Here is a 16,599-nt window from a genome sequence, read left to right as displayed (position 1 = left end):
GGTTTGAATAATTATATTTGTAACCAATGATTCAGTGGCTGCAAAAACTCTGCTGCTGAAGAACAAAAGCATCGGTGTGATTTTTTCCCCCTGAAAAAAAACCTAAATCATTTGAACAATACATTTTTATGCAATTAAAAAAAGCCAGCTGTAGCAAATACGACTCAAATTTAAAGTTTGTCAATTGGTTCAATAAACTCTCAATTTTCACATAATTAGAATTTTCTGGGAATTATTTTGTGGTCAAGGCTTTAAAGAGTTAACTGCAAAATGGCATAGTCGCTCAGCTACCCTGTTTTGTATAGAAGAATATTACCAGAATACAACCACTTGGAAACAAGCTGAGTTAAGTCCCTTGTTGCAAAGCGATGCACTGTAGACGAGCTGCGCTTATTGACACAGACTTACTCAAACTGACTGCAATCCTTTGTCAATTTGTCTGCATGTATAAGCTACACGGCAGTTATTTGAATACCTTTGCCAATTTGTCTGAAAGGGACTGCAGTCACTGCAAATCGAGCCCTAGTTCCCCCAGGTGATCTGTGCTATAACCTTGTGATAGAAAGCGGTTGTCCAGAGGTTAGTCTATGGGCAACCAGCTGGTCATCACGACTAATTGCAATCAGTCATCAAATACGAAAAAATAAATAAATAATTCATTGCAATCACCGGTAACCACTGATTTTTCCTGGTCACCATGCTGTTCTACTTTTACTCTTGTGTGACTGAATGTGAAGACTGAATGAGGTTGCCTGTCAGGAGCAGTGTTGGTCAAGTTACTTGAAAAAAGTAATCAGTAACTAATTACTGATTACCTTTGCCAACTAGATTGAAAAATCTAGTCACACTTCGAGAAAATATATGTATGAATATGACTAAACCAACTCTTTAACATGACACGTATAAATGTGGGGACTTTCCATTCTGAAGCATTAAGGATTCCATCACAGTTTCACCCCACCTAAGATCCAAGCATAATGCATGCAAAGTAAAGTGATTTCCATATCATTTGCATATGCATGATTATACAGGTGTAAAGAGGCTTATTTTGGCAGAAATCCATCTGCACGGCTCCATTTTCCTGCTCTACTGTACCTCTCAAATGAACACTAACAAGACCTTAGAGCTGAGCCAGAATGAGCTGCACGCCGCCCAGTTCATTTCCCCACTGATTCAGTGCGCTGGCAGTACTGATGAAGCTGCTGCATGATCATATTCAACAAAGCATGCTGGGTAAGAAATGATAGCTGGCAGCAGAAATGAGAGGAGGCACCTGTTCTTACGCGGTAAAGGAGGGATGGTGAGGAACAATGACTCTGAAGTGATACATGAGGAGAAGAACTGTGGCGAGAAACAGCAGGTAACATCAATCCAAAGAGAGGAGTAAGTGGGGAGTGACAGTGGTTTACACACACATAACTGCACACACAAATGGAGCAACTATCAGGCAGCACATAGAGGAATCAGTGAACTATGTAATGGTAATATCTGCTATTTACAAACAAAAATAAAGAAAGGTGTGCATGTCCACAGTAGGTTCATGCTATAAATAAGAAGTGGCTTGAACTCTTTATTTTCACTGTCTTAGAGAGAACTTTACAGTGTCGACTAATGCAGCAGGCTTCCAGAGGTCAGGGAGCTCAGGAAGTGAACATAGAAGTCAAATTCAGGTTGTCACACGAGTTGACTTGAGTGACATTGCCAGTGGGGTAGCACACCGGTAGTTCATAGGTTCAACGCAAGGCTTTACACATCTACACCAACATATTGTAGAGTTGTACTGTCATGTGGGGGTGGTGCCAAAAATGTTTGGAACAATAGGCAGTGTAGTGTCCTCTTTATATGGCTTTCACCTTAGCCCTTGCCAAGGAGAAGACAGAAGTCATAATGTACAAGTGAACAGAAACCTCTCTGTGTCATACCTTTTCATACTTTTTTTTTCTTTTTTGATAAATGCCACAGTTGCTTCCTTTCCTGTTCATGCAAACCTTTGAGCCAATCAAAATTCACCATAATTTTGGCTAGGGAATTCCCACATAAGACACCAAAGTTACATAAGACTTGCACATGCATGAATTATTCACAATGTAAACAAGCCACTCACTTGTTTACATTTCCGTTTTCAAACAGCACAATAATGAGGCATCCAAAACAACACTGTAAACAGGAGCAACGTCATCATGAAACGCCATTAAAAAAAACTGTCCCATAGACACCTTGTGTTTTGTTTTTGCTCTTTTTTTTTTTTTTTTTACAATAAATGAACCAATTAATGAAGTGGGACTTTTATAAACTGCTCCATACAGAATTACAACAAAGACACGGACAGCAGAATTAAAACTGCAGTCACCTATATCATATGTTGAACTAAATGACAAGATTTCTCTGACCATAAACTAAATGCCAAGTCTAAATTTCTGACTAAATGCCAAGTCTAACCATAAATTTAAAGTTTTTATTTAGGTTATTTGTAATTTTTTTTTTTTGCCTACACTTCCCTGAACCACATCGAATGATGGCACATTGTTCTCACACACTCTGGAGTATACTTTGGAATCACAGCAGCAAGCGAGGGTGGAGTCTTCAGTCAGAAATTTTGGGTGACTGTGAGCGGATTAAAACTTTTTAGGAGCCACGGGAATATGAGATGGTTGTTTACCTGGTAAGTGAGAACAGATAGCTTTATATATGCAAAGTTATGAAGAGAGTCATTGGAGAGATCCAGTCCAATCCCTGTTAGGTCAGACAATGGGTGATTCTATGGTGCTTTTGGTGGCGTTTCTCAGCAGGGGCTGTGAGCTGTGATATTGCATCAATTGATATGACCATAGAAAAGCAGAGTGTGAAAAAGTGAAGTCAACATGAAAGTTTGTTTTAATGGCCACCAGGGGGCTAAACAGACTTTAAGAAAGCTATTTCAAAATGCCAAGATGGCATTAGCAAAAAGCTAAAACGTTCATGTCAAGGCTTCAGAATGGGAATCTGCAAACCAGTGACTGAGATCCCAGTAGCTGCATCCATCTTTCATACTGTCTGTGAATATGACCACACCTAGATACCTAACCCTGTGTACCCAGTTAAAGTGATGGTCATGACGGGGGTCTTCACAGTTCGGGAGGAGTCTTTGGTTTACTAATCGTAAAACCACAGTTGAAGTTCCTAGTGTTGAACAGCTCGCCATGTGACTTGTACTTGATAGTAACACCAAAGTCAGGCAGCTCAGTGAATCCATTTTTTTTGGTCACTGTTGTATTTGGCTGACAAATCCACAACTTATGTACCTGGCATGTATTATACCTTGTGATATAAATGTGTTGAAACTCTATAGAGAGATAGGTAGGTGATAAATGAATTTTTCTCTGTTTCTGACTTCTTTGGATATCTTACCTTAGCAGCTACACTTATTAACTTTGGTGTCTGAAAAACTGGTCTTCCTCCCCCTCCATAAGGTTCGTGGAGTAGAAAGACACTTCAGAAAATGCAAAGAGCCCCCCCCCCCCGCCTTAATAGGACAGGACGTGGTGTCATAAATGGGAACATATCGCTGCCATCACCAGCCCCTCCTGCTGTGAAAAGCAAAATTGAAAATTGGATTGATGCTATTTCTTCTTGTGATTATTTGTTACCGTATCTGTGAGATCTGATGAAATTGCCTTGCAGAATGTAAAACCATGGTGCACTGGAGGTGCGAGAAAAGTAATTTGTCGCATATTGTGAAAATGCATCTTCTCATCTTTGCCAGCTCTTTCTTTTGAATATTACTGTGAAAATATGCCCCATTCTTCTTTGAATACAAACATGTATTATTATTGATACACCTATTGTTACTTCTGAGCTTAATCATAATGACCATGTTCTGCATAAATTTCATTTCAAACGTGCTTTAAAAAAAAAAAAAAAAGGAAACCAAACATGTGAAAAAAGTAGTAAAACTTTCTGCATGCTTGGTTTTTCTCCCACCCTGTCTGTAGGCTGAGTGCAGACCTTGGTCCTAATGATAGCAGGAAGTAGGCTTACACTGATAGTAAAGTTTGATTCACATGAGTCCTGTCTAAAGTAGGGGTGGGCAATTTACTTTGTCCAAGGGGTGTCATGAAAAGCTGCGACTGTTCTGGGTGGCCTCATCAATAAGGTGACCGCAATTCTGCTCAATAATATTTTTTTCTTTATAAACTGCTACTAGTAATGAAAATGTGAAAAAAAGAAAAGAAAAACAAACCAGCTGTGAACAAATGTCCATTTTTGTAAGATTTCTGTCAGGGACCCTGGTCTGAGCGACCCAGGGCCGATGAGCTGTTGTGGTCTCATTTTATATTATGTATGTTTGTGTGCTGCTGTTGTTGTGTTCTCCATGCTTGTATGTATAGGTAAGTGGGTGTGTGTATGGATGTGGCTGAGCACTGGGTTTCAGGCAGGCTTGGTGGGTGTGTCCTGTCTGGAGGCTGGCCACACCTGACTCGTCGGGGAGCTACTTAACAGTGTGGCTGAATGCTCCTTGGCGCAGGATCGTTGTGTGAGACTCCATGTCAGTGCTCTTAGATAGACAAGTCCAGTGAGTGTATGCCCGCAGCAGTAGAGTGTCTTGACGGCTGTTTCTATTGTTTACGGCAGGAAGTGCGTGGAAGGCCACAGAGCAGCAAACACGGGGAGTGCAGACACGGTAGCAGAGAGCATGTGGCACAGACTTGTGGGAAGAAGACACGGCACAGGAGTCAGGGGAGCGCACGAGGATTTATTGTTGGATTATTATTTACCTCACTGTAAATAAATGCATTGTTCACCACATGCAGAGTCCTGCATTTTTGATCCTCCTTTCCCACATTTCCCTGGCAAACTGTGACAATTTCAGAGGCTTTTTTTATTTTTGTTTGGGTTTAAGTGCTATTGATATTTTTGTTTGTTGTTTAAAGATTTAATCTGCATTTTTTTTTCCTGTTATTTTTTTTCTTGTTCAGTGAGAGGAATTTAGTTGGTTTTGGGCTTGAAAAATACATTGAAGTCGAATTCAGTGTTTGAGATTCTTCTGTTTAGCACTTTGCCCAAGCTTACCTGACAGCTGCGTGGTAGCCTATGTCACTATGTTCAGTTTCATGTTGCTCTACAATTGCAACAAATTCTTAGTACTTCAGTGTTCTTGCTATGGTGATGCTAGCCATTTCAGATTGAAACTAGGGATAGGACTCGAATTAAAAAAAATTATCTAATTAATTAGAGGCTTTGTAATTTATTAATCTCGATCAATCACATTTGATTGCACAAGAAAATTTGCCCAAATCACAATTTTATTTTATTTTTTTAATGAATATTCATGAATACTGTAAACTTGAGCTCTTTTCATTTCTGGTGAAAAAAAAGTAAAAGCTGGATTTCAATTCAAAACAGAGGAACAAAATAATATCCCTGGCCAAAATTGAGCAGACTTGAAAAACTAAAGTGCTATTTTAAGTACTTTAAGTCATTAGGCTAAAACAGTGTGATCGCTGAACATTTTAGTGCCAAAAATAACAAACCCATTGGACTCACAATACCTCCATGCTTATTTACTGTCCGTCTTTTTCAGCCAGTTACTTAGACAAACTAGCCTGTTCACATTTTCAGAGCTCAAGGCAGCTCTCTTTTTTGTTACTATGTGACCTGCGAGTGAGAAAAGTCTCTCACATGGGACAGACGTGGCAGGACTAATCAGATACTTGTGGGCCAGGATAGACAGCTGTGGGTGGGTCCCTGCTCAACTGGACCACCACCACAGTGGGCAGTCTGTCTCACTGATGGTGGAATCTGCTCTGTATAAACTCAGGTCATTGTTACACAGGGCTCCCTAATCTGAATCAGTCTGAGGACAATGAAGAGAGGAGGAGGCTCTTTGTCTTTGCTGGCTCCTTTGTGGTGGCATCTTTACACTGTTCCTGCAGCAGGGCCTCAAGGCTGGTCCAAACCTCTTCTCGCTCTCCCTTTGCAAGACATTTTAAATCTATAAAGCATGGGTCAAGCACAATAGCTTTCTTGAGCCACTGATGGTTGAATATAGCTACACTTTGGGATAGGTCCTTTGTGAAGGCAGTCTTAAATTTCACCACGTAGTTTCATTCATCATCGGAGACCTCCATGATGTGATGCAGGCGTCAGAAAGCAGGTAAAACCACTGAACATATGTCTCACCTCCAAGAAGCTCAGTCACAAATCTGTAGTAGACAGTTCAAGAAAGTAATTATTAATCTACATAATTACTGTCAACTAAAGCTTATTGAAGAAACAGTAACAATAAGTTTAAAAATTGTTTTATTTGCCTGCATGGCTCAAGGACAGCCGGGAGCTTTGGGAGTTGTTTGGTGGCAACCAGAGCCCTGCTCTTAATAGAGATAGAAGGTCCCTAAGGTTGTAATGCTTCGGTGGTATGCAAACTCCTGTTTGCACAGTTTGCACAAAACCACTCTTTTATTAAGGCTTCCGTCGGGTAGTCTTTTGAAATGAAATTTGTCTCCAATCAGTCCAAGCAACACGCTTTCTTCTGATTTATCCATTTTTGTAGCTCTGATGTGTCCATCAGTCTAATCTGCATACTAGGAAATTGTGCATTGACAAAAGTTCCCCTTTGCTTGGAATGCAAAGTGTGATTAAATGCGTTATGTTTTTTTTAACGCAATATTTTTTGTAATTAATTAATCGCAATTAACGCGTTAAATTCCCACCCCTAGTTAAAACATCAACAATGTAATTCAATTTTAGTATTGAGGTACACACTTCTTGGTGTATAACACAATGCAAAAATACTCATTTCAGTTCTGGGTTCATTTAAGTCACTTTATCTTGCATCCAGTTCAAAACTTGGACTTTATTTCCTGCCAGATTTGGTCATAAAATCTGCCAGTTCGTCTGACTGCCAGGTCCATTATAACCTTCAAAAAAAATGTTTATCCCATGTCCAAAGCAGAGGCGGAGTCAGGCATGTGGGATTTTTTTTTTTTTTTTTTTGTTTTGGGGGGGGGGGGGGGGGGGTAGAAATGACTGAAAGATTAATAGGCTCTGTTTTGAGTTTTGTTCAAAAAAGAATGACTTCATATAGGGAAAAATATATATCACATGTGCAGGACACCTTAAACTAGTTTTTTAATTAAGCAGCAAGGCAGAACAAAATCAGGGCTGCATCAAGACACGAGGACTAAACCCCAATTCAACCAGACACAGAACTGATCCAGAATTAAAACAGGACTACAACAGTTCAAAATCAGGACTACTTGGGACTTAACCAAGACAGAACCACAATCAGAACTAGATGATCGTAGCACTAAAAATCATCATAGACCTGCACTACACTTATTTTTAATTCTACCAAAGTCCACTATTTAGATTGAGAAAATTTTATATAATTATTTAGTGCAACAAGCCTGCATAACTTAATAAATATAGAATTTGAAAAATAGCAAACCTAAAAAGAAACACTAGGTACGAGATACATGAGGACCTATGATACGGTGATACTTTTGGTAAACGACCATTTGACTAACATGTGTGTCTCACCTGCTCTTGTTCCATCTCTGTTTTGTCCTCATTCTCCTCTCTCTCCCTCTCTGTGCTGACAATCATCAAATATACAGATATTTACAAACTCTTCAGATAAAAACACAAACACTTTTTTAATTGTAACATCAAATCAGACTAAATGTTTATTTTTTTTTAGATTGATAAATATAAAAACATATTTGTTAACTTTAAGAGTAAAGAGAGAAACTATCTGTATTTCTTAATTGCAAATGGCACCAAATTGTATTCAAACTTGAGCCACACTTATGGAGCTCCACAATTCTTTTCCTGGTGTTTTGGTTGACATCTCTTGATTTTCCCATGTCACAGAAACAGGCTCTGTGTTTTGCCTTCTATGCATCCACAGCTGTGCCACCAATTTACTCACATGGACTCTACTAACCTATCAGAAGCTTCTTCAGCTCAGAATGGAATCGTCTGGAGTTTCTTATTAATTAACAATAAACTTAGTGTACATGTACTCCTAAATTTGATGAAAGTGATAAAAAAACAGAAAGCTCTGTCTCTCTTTATTCTGACATTTAACTAATTCAAAATATATTTCAATGTTTATCTAAAACAAAAGTTTACTCTAAATTGATGTTGTACAGTAAAAATGTTTTATGTTTTCTCCCTAAAGTGTATGTAAATATCTGGTTACAAATGTGAATATCCTGCTGTGTACTGAAATCCCTCTTGGGCTACGTCCACACGTACACGGGTATTTTTGAAAACGGAGATTTTCCGTTTTCGTTTTAAAAAAATAATCCCGTCCACACGTAAAGGCAGAAATGAAGGAAAACGCTGCTGGGAACATGCCAAAGCAGCAGGTGGCGCTATATTCCTAACCGTGTAGAAATGTTGGCCAATCAGAAGTCTAGAAGCCTCGGTGGGAAAAAGTAAACAAAGCTGGGGCATAGAAGCAGAACCGAGTCGTATGTGTGGAGGGACAGTAACTGTGTGTGTATATGTAAGCATTTAAACACTGCAGAGAGTACAATTAACAGTAACAGTATTGTAGAAATTCATTTCACCGAAACAATAACGTGGCGCACAGTGTGACGTCAAAAAAGGCGCACATCTTTGACGCTGCGTTTTCTCCGTTTTTCTCGTCCACACGTAAATGCAAAAACGGAGTTTTAGAAAATATCCACCCTGGCCGGAGTTTTTAAAAATCTCAGTTTTCAGTGACCAAAAACGCCGTTTACGTGTGGACGAAAGGTGCAAACGCATAGAAAAATTGCGTTTTCAAAAATACCCGGGTACGTGTGGACATTAGTGGTGTGCGGATCGATACTGAAATATCGATTCTTCCGATACCAGCAATTTATGTTCTAGAATCGATTCTCATATTATAATATCGATATTTTAGTACTCTGGGGTAAATTTGTAGTTTTTCCATTAAAATGAACGCAGTGGAAAGAAACTATACCATTCGGATCGTCTAATTTGGAAGGAACTACTTCCTCTTACGCCTTTCATAGTCATATGCGAAATACGGCTGTATAAATGTGTCGCAGCCCCTGGCCTGCACACTCACAACAATGGCTGAGCGCAAACAGAGTCATGTGTGGATGCGTTTTACCTCCACAAACAGCCCAGACGCGGTTTGTGATATATGTGGCAAGACAGTGAGGTGTTGTGGCAACACCACTGACCTCGTCAAACACCTCGGAGTAAATCACATCACAGAATATGATGAGCTTATGTTGAGGCGAACTGAAGAGGAGGACAGGGACACAGACGTCTCTCGCAGAGTCCTTTAGTGCTGCAGGCAGGCAACATGCTCAAATAGCGCACAACTTCAGTTTTTTTTTTTAAATTTCTATATGATTATTCTGCATTATTAAGCAATAAAAACAAGTTGTCTGATGTCCTCTAATCATTATGAAGCAATATGGTTATGTTATTATTACAATTACATAATAAAATTATATATTGTATTATGAAATGCAATGAAACATTAAGTTTTTGTACAGAGTATCGGTATCGGATCAGTATCGCTGATACCACCCTGAATTTTACTTGGTATCGGATCGGAAAGGAAATCAGTGGTATCGCACATCACTAGTGGACATAGCCTTGTTTTGCATAGAAATATACTGAACAACATACAAAGCATAATATATAAAATAACATTTACCTGAGTTTTTTCTTTGAAAGAAGCCTCTAATGTCCATTCTTATATTTCAGTACATAACTGAAACCGATTTAGTCGGGGAGGGTAAGAACTGAAAATATGAAATAAACACACGTAAGCTAAGACTCTCTAAAAAAAATAGCATTTGTTCGGCTTTTCATTTTGCCATTTGTTGATTCACTTGAAGAGCAAGTAACGTAATATTGGTCAAGTGATCAGTTTGATATCAATCTTTCGTGATGCACCGTCATATTTACATTATTTGTACGGTACGAATGATTTGCTTTGGTACCTGCTCAAACTTAAGCTCTCCTTAGTATGGCTGGCTCCGTTTCTCCAACAGTGCACTCACAGGCAGCAGCTGCCCCGCCCCCTCGCTCAGTCGCTTAGTGCCTGAGCTCGGATCAAACCAATATCAGGGGGGATTCACGCACAGTCGTAAATTCCCAGTGTGCACTATGTGCTTCGAATATTGTGTGTACTTTTTGTTTTATACAGTTGTCAGCCAGGCATCTAACTATGAAAAAATTACACTCCAAAAGACCCCGGGCTTCTGACAAAACAACCCGGGCTTAAGCCCAGTAAGCCACCCCCACCCCCTGGTCCAAAGATGAGGAACTGGGCTGTGTCTTTAACATCAATTAACACTTCAACATCTCGTATTAAAGATGAAGTCAGAAATGTCCAAATTTCTAGCAGTGCATTTGATCCATCTTGTTACAATTTGCCCAGAGAGGGGCTCATTCTTAAATTAATTAAACTGCAGTCAAACAGCAATCTGCTCCTCACACACACCTCACACAGCTTTACCTCTGACTTCATTACATACTTTTATACCTGTTTCCTGTTAAAAAAAAAAAAAACTCTAACAAGCGCTCTTTTTTTGAATCTTTGCTGGATTAAATGGAGCTAACTATATGACTAACTATCCTAATTTTCTATTGACCTAACGAGGTCTCTCAGGGACAACAGAAGGGCCAGATGTGGCCCAGGGGCATACAAAGGCCAGTTCTGTTCTAAAATAACTACTCTGTGCAGGTTTCTGTACTGCAGACTGGTGTTTCTGTCTACTCTGTGGGGGAGAGTCAAACATCGACAAGCACAGGCAAAGAAGAGAAGGCTCCCTTGATTTACTAACAAGCCCTGCTAAAATGCAGAAAGAACAAGCAGTTCATATTATGAAACCTAACTGCGGTGCTGACTGAAAAACACTTAAACCCACTGTTACTAACTGGTATGTCCCCTGTGTTCAAGAGGAGACATTACTAGCCTGTGTTGAACACTTTATTAAGATTGAAGGATTCACTAACTAGAAAGTTATGAGTTTGCATCAAAGATCAAAGAGCAGCAGTCCTGATGCAAGATGGAAAAAAAAATCATATTTATGCAGCCCTTTTCCTCTGAAAAGTGCTCCACAGCAAAGCAAATGACAAAATCAAACAGTGAAATAATAAACACAAAGAAGATTCATATCAAACATAAAGAAAAGAGAAAATAGCAAGAATGGTAAAAATTAAGATGCAGACAAGCTAAGAAGATGCAAAACTTAGTGCATCTACCAATGTGTTTGGGAACTTCAACTTTGGAGGCTGTGAACATAATATTATAGATATATAATATTAAGAAGTTTATTGGACATCACTGCTTAGATTTGCTACAGCACTGAAAGTCTGGTAATACCAGTAATGCTTTTATCATTGCAGATTTAATATATTGCTGATATATAGTACTGATTTCTGGAACTTTGAGTTTGCACCTTTTTTGCCATCTGTTATGTTAAACCTCCTGTAGAAACCTATTTATTCCCAGCAGAACACAACTTGTGTTTCTTGACAATGTTTAAATATAGTCCTCCTCTCCAAATCTATCTTGGGGACAGAATTAAGTTGCTGTGTCAGATAACATCTACTCTTGGTGCTCATTCCCCTCTTACCTGCTGTTAGCCCTAGTTAGCATATAATGCAAATGAGTCTCAGTGGAATCTGTGAAAATAATTGCCTCATTTATCCAGACATCCGCTTCACTTTGATATTGAAATCTTTTTGCCCATTAAAATGTAAACAGATGCACGCTGGCATATTTAGGCTTTCTCACAGTCACAGGCAAACAAATACACATCCACACACGAAAAAGACGAACGCTTCCTCCATACATAGAATGCTAAACTGTTTTTTTCTCTTTTGTTTCCTAAGCATGAATCCATCTGCACTGGGGAATTACTGATTTTAGCTACATGTAACGGAGTTATTTATAGTCAGATAACTGATAAAAGTATGTTTAATTAAATGATGGTGTGACATTCAGAAATGTTATTTTACAAATTATTTTATCGTCATCTTCTGTCAACTTTTGCTGCGTCTTTTTGAGATGTTGCATCACCAAAGCTGTTGTAAAAACGTGAGTTTAGCATCATAAAGAACAGGATAACTTACAAGTTAATGGACAGCTTTAAATGCTGTGTATGCATATGAGTGGCAAACGGGAGGTCATTTTGTACAGACTTTGGGAGACTTGATCAAGCATTACCTTAACTTTTGGAGTAGTGTAGCGTTCAGCTCTATCTTGCCAGCCCAATTATAAAAGGTTGGGATGCTGTGTAACATCTAAATAAAAAGAGAATGCAATGTTTCGCTAATCTCATAAACCCATATTTTATTCACAATATAATAAAGAAAAGATCAAATTTAAACTCATTTAGAATTTTGATGGCAGCAACATGTCTCAAAAAAGTTGTGTAGGGACAATAAAAAGCTGGAAATGTAAGTGGTAATAAAAAGAAACAGCTGGAGAAATATTTTGCAACTAATTACGTTAACTGGCATCAGGGCACTAACGTGACTACATATGAAAAGAGGAAGAGATTCTCTGAAGTAAAAATTGACAGAGATTCACAAATCTGCAGAAAATTGCTTCTATAAATCATTGAACAATTTCAGAATAATGTTCTGCCACATAAAATTGCAAGACTTTGGATATCATATCGATGATATCTACATGCCATCATCATAAGATTCACACAATCTGGAGAAACTCAGTACTGGAAGCCCGTGATCTTTTGGCCTTCAGACTGCATTGTATTAAACACACACATGATTCAGCCGTGGAAATCCTTGCATGGGCTCAGGAACATTTCTAGAAATCAGTCTGTTAACACAGTTCACTGTGCCATCCACAAACGCAGGTTAAAACTCTGTCGTGCAAAGAAGAAACCATAGCTGATCATGATACAGGAGGACTGCCGTCTTCTCTGGGCTGAAGCTTATTTAAAATGAATTGAGACAAAGGGAGAAAACTGTTTTAGGGTCAGACAAATCAATATATGAACTTCTCTTTGGAAAATATGGATGTGACATCCTCCAAACTGAAGAGGAAAGAGACCGTCTGGCTTGTTTTCAGCCTTCAGTTCAAAAGGAAGCATATCTCATGGTATGATTGGCAAATCTATGGATTCTGTTTTTATTTTAATTTTACATTCCAATTTCTGGGGAATTTGGGTCATGTTTAATTTCAATATTAGCTATACCAGATGAAGACAAATACGAAACAATCGATGGTGCCAACAGCTGTAAAATTATAAAAGGACTCATTAGTAATTCTAAACATTTGATAGTAGACAGGAAGCAGAAACAACAAAACCAGGTCAAAGGTCAGAGTTCATGAGTTCTTGGTGTGGTCTGATCAAAGTCCATACTTAAATCAGATTGAGACGCTTTGGCATGACCTTAAACAGGCCGTCCATGTTTGAAAACCCTCCAGTGTAGTTTTTAAATAATTTCATTTAAGTAATTCTCCAAAGAAGAGTTGGCCAAAACTCCTCTGCAGAGATGTGCATTTGATCACAGTTCTTGCTGCCAAGGGTGGCGCAACCAATTATTAGGTTCACAATTGTAACAGGTAGATTTGGATAGTTTTTTGTCCGCTGCAGAGAGGAATCTGGAGAAATGGAGGCAAGACGAAGACAGACAGAGAAAGAAAATATCCATTCGTCTAGCAGCGTCTGTGCCTTTAGTTTGTCCGGAGCTGGTCTGCTGGTCTATATAAATCAATGTAATGAGTAAATGTAATGACCTGGTTGGGGTGGGGATATAACAGGGACATTTTGCTGATGCCTACAGTTTACATCAACTTTCCTTATCATTATCCCCTCTAGTTTGAGCATAGCTTTAGCTGCCTCATTTACATTTTACATTTTTTTAATATGGAATAAGTGAGAGGGGGATATTCATGGCTGAATATTTGAACACAGGACATTTAACTGGAGAATTTTCAACAGTTACGTGTCAGCTGATTCACTGTCTGAATATTGATAGAAGTGGTTATTTCCCTTCAGTGTCCTTTATGGTTGAGTTCAGCTGATATAAGATGATGAAATTTCATATCTGTGCTTATAATGGTGACCGTGCCTCTCATCATAATTGGACTCAGGGGGGCAAACAATGAGAGTGTGTGCGGCTGTGTTGGACTTTCCCAGGTGTAACTATATGCAGCTTATGCTAAAAATGAGCATGTGTACTCAGCAAGCTTTCCTGCAACAATATGTGCTTATAGTCTGCTCCAGTAAAATTATTTGGCAGTGTTAAGTGATGAAGGGCTAAGATTTACCAGGCCCTGTGGCTTTTCTAGCTACATGTCCCAATGTGATGCTGTAATTTGCCACCAATTTCAAAGCCACCCCACAGTCCCCTGTCCCAATTTTCCTCGCATGCTCTTATTTATTCTGCAAACCAAACGGAGCCAGCCAAGGGATCAATGCACTCTTCCTCTAACTTTTTATTCACAGCATCTGCTCGTGGAATATTTTGGCAGGTCATTTGCCTGGAAAAGTATTCAGTCGTCTCCACGGCTGTGAGTTTCTGAAAGAACCTCAGCATAAGCTTAGTTGTATTATTCATTCATTTTCCAATATTACTTTTTCCTGTTCAGGGTTACATGGAGCTGAAGGCCTATCCCATCATGCAATGGGTGGAAGGAAGAGCACTGAAACGCTGGCACTAAGGTTCACTTTCACACCTACTATGCTAAACAGCCATTATTTAGCTTATGTTGTATAAGTGAAGTCCATTTTTGAGGTTTAAGGAAGGTTTTGTCAGTATGCTGAGAGCTGCTTCACATCTCTGTCCAGTTACCCTTGTAATGAAAACAAACACAGCCTCGAGGTGTTACTTATGAGACTAGATTTATAAAGCAAGGTCAGACCAGAGGAGAGAACAGCACTCCATAAAGCTGATGTGATACATGTTTCTTCTGGCTCATTCGTGAAACATTCTGGTATGACATATCTGGAAACAATGCCTTTCTTAATCCCACTTGTTCCCCTCTGGGAAAAACACTGGTTTCGTTTGAAGTTCCTACCAACTTTATGTATTACTGATTTATTTATAATTAATATCCAACAAAACATATATATGTAAGAGCACTCCAGGATCAAAGTTTTTACTAAAGCCACTGCCTGACTTCATTTGGGGCGACCATGGCTCAGGGGGTTGGGAAGCGCATCTGTAACCGGAAGGTCACCAGTTCGATCCCTGGGCTCTCTGTCCTGGTCGTTATGTCCTTGGGCAAGACACTTTACCCTACCGCCTACTGGTGTTGGCCAGAGGGGCCGATGGTGCGATATGGCAGCCTCGCTTCTGTCAGTCTGCCCCAGGGCAGCTGTGGCTACAACCGTAGCTTGCTTCCACCAGTGTGTGAATGCAAGAGTGAATGAATAGTGGCATTGTAAAGCGCTTTGGGTGCCTTGAAAAGCGCTATATAAATCCAATCCATTATTATTACTTCATATAAAATCTAACCCATATTTATATCAGCACTTAATGTAGTCTTTCTTTACACCATGTTTCATCTCTCCACCAGTGAAATTCAAATGAGCTAACTAAAAAACAGCACTGATCACTTTGGCCTTGCCTTGGCAGAGGTAGTATATCAGTTTAGCTTGTTGTGAAGTACGTGGTGGTGTCAGTAAGTCTCTCCTCCAAAGACAGTTAACAGCACTGACATAAAGCTTTCAGATCCTTGGGGATTCTCCTCAGACATAATTTTTTCTGTTCAAGTTCATGTGAAGTTATACTTTATACGTGCAGGTTGTTTCTATGGAATCAGGCACAATAACCATGTAACACAGTGAGATGATATCTTCACAGGCACTCCATTGATCAGGGCTTCACAGTTAACTGCTGAGTTCCTGTCGTTCACTTTGGTTTCAAATGTATTTTCATTTTTGTGCATTAATAATCTAAAAGGAAACTGTTTCATTATATCCATAAATATAATTCAATTTCACCTCACTAATGAAAAGATTATTTAAAGGAAATTAATTTAAGTCTAAACTCCACGTTGCTGGAAAGCTGTGGTTCTGCCTCAGAATTAACATGATCGATAGAAGTAGTTTCACACGTCCCACATCATCAATCAGACGTTGCTATCAGGGTGTCTGCATGGCTAGAATGGGCCCCAGTCCCCCCACCCAAACTAAAAGATGGGTGGATCTATTGGTGTGCCATGTAGCTGAGTTGTTAGCATTATGGGTTCAAACCTTATCGGGACTTTCTGTGTAAAGTTTGTACCTGTGGTTGTTCTCTCTGGGGCTCCATTTCTCTCAAGCCGCGTTTTAAGCAATTCTAAATTGACTATTGTTAAAAAGTTAAGCCTTTTCAAACTTACCCAAACAGCCTCCACGTGTTTTTCCATCTCATATAATTATTAATATTATCATTATTATTATGGCTCCCTTTTGCCATAAGCCAACTTTGGGTAGCAACAATTAGGTATTAGCAGTTCCAGCACAGCTATCACGGTTCGGAATTATTAACGGACCCAAGATGCGGCACAACTGAGGTGAGGAAGGTTTATTTAAGGAACGTGCTCAAACAACAAAGGCGAGGGTGGCAAAAAACAGAACAGAGTAAAACCTAAAATGGGAAAACTTAAACAAAACCTGA

This window comes from Simochromis diagramma, unplaced genomic scaffold (genome assembly GCF_900408965.1).
Source record: "Simochromis diagramma unplaced genomic scaffold, fSimDia1.1 OVJJ01000553.1, whole genome shotgun sequence".
NCBI classification, from domain to species: domain Eukaryota; kingdom Metazoa; phylum Chordata; class Actinopteri; order Cichliformes; family Cichlidae; genus Simochromis; species Simochromis diagramma.
The sequence above is the reverse complement of the archived record's forward strand: the minus strand, read 5'-3'. Positions refer to the sequence as shown.